The sequence below is a fragment of the Prionailurus viverrinus genome, chromosome B4, assembly GCF_022837055.1.
Source record: "Prionailurus viverrinus isolate Anna chromosome B4, UM_Priviv_1.0, whole genome shotgun sequence".
NCBI classification, from domain to species: domain Eukaryota; kingdom Metazoa; phylum Chordata; class Mammalia; order Carnivora; family Felidae; genus Prionailurus; species Prionailurus viverrinus.
The window spans coordinates 34,863,093-34,866,583 of NC_062567.1; positions in this window are offsets into that span (position 1 = coordinate 34,863,093).

A 3,491-nucleotide genomic window follows, 5' to 3' on the forward strand; every position below is an offset into this window, starting at 1 on the left:
TGTGTGTGTATGTGTGTGTGTGTGTGTGTGCGCGCGCGCGCGCGCGGGCGCCTGCAAGCACGAGGGGTGTGACGGTGTTGTAAACTGTCAGGGTGTCCGTGCCAGCTTGTTTGAAAGGCAGTGCGTGGGTGTTGGGAGGGAGTCAGCCTGCGTGTGGGATGCGGGCACGTGCGGCCCTGTGCGTGTGCCCTCCCGTCTCCTCTTGGGCTGCCCCGCTCTTTTCTCCCCTGGGGCCCTCTGCAGTTTGGGCTTGGGGGGCAGGCCAACAGCCAGGTTCAGAACAGAGACGGGGGCCTCAAAATGGTCTTCCCCCCTCTCCTTCTTGTCAACAGGAGAGGCTTCACCCTTCTGGGTCTCGACCTTTCGGATGTGGCGGATGTCAGAGTCTTATTTATTCTGGGTTCTGGATTCCAGGGGGGCAGCAAGAGCAGCTCTGAATCTCCCCACAAGCAGCGCCCCAGCATCTCCCTCTTCTTCTTCTTCTTTTTTAAAGTTTATTTATTTATTTATTTATTTTGGGAGACAGAGACAGAGCACACAAGCGGGGGAGGGGCAGAGAGAAAGGGAGAGAATTCCAAACGGGCTCTGCACTGCCATGTGGGGCCCGAACCCACCAACCTTGAGATCAAGGCCCTAGCTGAAGTCAAGAGCCGTTGCTTAAGTGACTGAGCCACCCAGGCGCCCCTCCCTCTTCTTTATTTAAGGCTTCTGGAGTCCTGGCTCTTTAAAAAGTATTACAATTCAAACATTTAGAAAGTTGTAAAGAATAACCTTTACCTTTTGCTGGCCACCCCAGTTAAAAAAAAATAACCAAACTATTGTAAATATAATCGAAATGCCCCTTGCACCACTCCTTCTCCCCAGATAACATCCTTTTCTCAATTTGGCATTTTAGCATTCCCACATTTGTTCACTCTTTATGCATGTACGTATATGTGTATCCGAAGCAACATATCATTTAGTTTTGCCTGACACATTATATATGACCTTCTGCAGCTTGTTCTTTTTTGCTCAATACTTTATTCGTGAGATTCATCCCTGAGCTATGCATTCTCTTTAACAGCTGTATGTTTTTCCTTTATATGAATACATCACACTTAGGAAATTTAGATTATTTTTCTACAAACAATGGTGTTTTGAACATTTTTACACTTGTGTCCCGGGCACACATATGAACATTTCTCTAGAGGGCATACCTAGGTGTGGAATGGCCAGGACATCAGCTCACAGCTTTCCCCCTTTGGCATAATGCCACCTTGCCCTCCAGAGGATTTATACCAGGGTGCGCCCCAGGCAGCAGTGTCCAGGGGTTCCACGCCCTCCCCTTCCTCACCAGCACTTGGAATCAAACTTTTTTATAGCCCGGGCTCACCTGTCGTCAGATATTTCTCTCCAGCCTTTTATCTTCACCATCATCAAAAGGCATTGGTCAAGCACCTGTTTACTTGTGTTGGACACTTACAGGCTGGGAGCCCCGACTGAGCCCTGCTCCTTAGAGGCATAGTCTGATCCAGACATCCACGAGGCACACACACGTTCAGACAGACAAGATGTCCTCTGGCCTCCTGCAGACCCAGCCTTTTTCAGGTATTTTCACAGCCATGACAATTATATGAGGAAGAATTGCGTTGTGATCCCTGTTTACAGATGGGAAAAGTAGTTAAGGTGTATAGGTTAAATTGTGTCCCCCATAAATCTGTACGTTAAAGTCCCAACTCCCAGCACCTCAGAATGTGACCTTATTTGGAGACAGGGTCTTTAAAGACATAATCAAGCTAAGATAAGGTCACTAGGGTGGACCCTAATCCAATATGACCGTATCCTTGCTAAAAGGGGATATTTGGACACAGAGGTACACACAGGAAGAACGCCATGTAAATATGAAGGCCGAGTGTGAGTGATGCATATATAAGCTAAGGGACACCAAAGGTTGCCAGCACCACCAGAAGCTGGGAGAAGGGCCTAGGCCAAATTCTTCCTCAGCCCCCTCAGAAAGAACCAACCTTGCCAGCACCTTGATCTTGGACTTCTAGTCCCCAGAACTGTGAGACAATAATCTTCTATTGTTAAAGCCATCCAGTTTGTTATACTTTGTTATGGCACCCCTGGGAAGCTAATACTGAGACTTAGAAATCTCACCTAACATTCAGTTACTGTATGGCAGAGCCAGGAATAAGCCCCTTATGTTCTGTCTCCCGAGTCCTGCTCAGTGTCCACTATGCCGTAAAGAGAAGACTGACAGAGGTGAAAATCATGGAATGAAAACTAAGCTATAGTATGATTCCATTGATTGAGTTCTGGACCACCCACAACCTGGCTTCATTTAAACACAGTTTCAGTGGACTATTCCAGCCCCTTCCCATGCCTTGGCATCCTTTACCACCACACGTTTGCCTGGGATAGAGATCGAGGAGGGGCCACTGACATGTTGCACTGGTTCCTGTGATTGTTTTGATCAACTGTACGCATTGATAGATGAGTGAGTGGCCTACATACTATGATGCTGGGCAGGCCAACACTAAAAGGTATCTCCTTCAACTTTATTCTTGGCAATTCATTCTTTAGGTTTGAAAATCCTTCAACATCTTCAAGAGTCCTTCATTAATCCATTTCTTGGAAAAGTAATGCTATCGATGAACAAGAATGAGATGATTCCAGAGCACTTAGCAAAGTTGCGTTGGGCCAGGCTGACGACATGGATGGGATGTCTCCAAACTCATCAGTGCACTTAGGTCTGCAGACAAAACCCGAGGGAGGAGTAAACATACCTGTGGTGTAGAATGGAGCCTTTGGAGTTTACAGTTTGGATGCAGTGACGTTGGGGACGGCATCACCTCTTTTCCAGTTCTGACAAGGCTTTTGTTGCCTGGCGCTCAGAACCACTAGTGCTCAGGAAATGCCATTCTTTGGAATATACTTGTGCAAAAAGAGTCAAATTGGTCCCTGTGTTCTGTGACCCAAACTAATACTGTCTCATTCATTATCTAGCACACCATCTTTGAGTGGGGCTAAGGGGTAAAAAAACTCTCTTTTGCCTTTTTTGTATTCTTTGTTTTCTTTCTTTGTAAATTTGCTTTTCCTCAAATTGTAGGGAGAATGAGAATGTTTTGGCAATGGAAAGCTGAGTTTTTTTAAGGAGCTAAAAAACTCCCTTTGGTAAGATGATGAACCCAATGCAATCCACAGATCCAGTGAAATTCGTATCAAAACACCAGTAGTATTTTTCACAGAACTAGAACAAGCAATCCTAAAATTTGTATGGAACCACAAAAGACACTGAATAGCCAAAGCAAGCTTGAAAAAGAAAACCAAAGCTGGAGGCATCACAATTCCAGATTTCAAGTTATACTGCAAAGCTGTAGTAAACAAAACAGTATGGTACTGGCACAAAAATAGACACATGGATAAATGGAACAGAATAGAGAGAGCCCAGAAATAAACCCATGGTCAGTGAATCTACAACAAAGGAAACAACACACAATGGGGAAAAG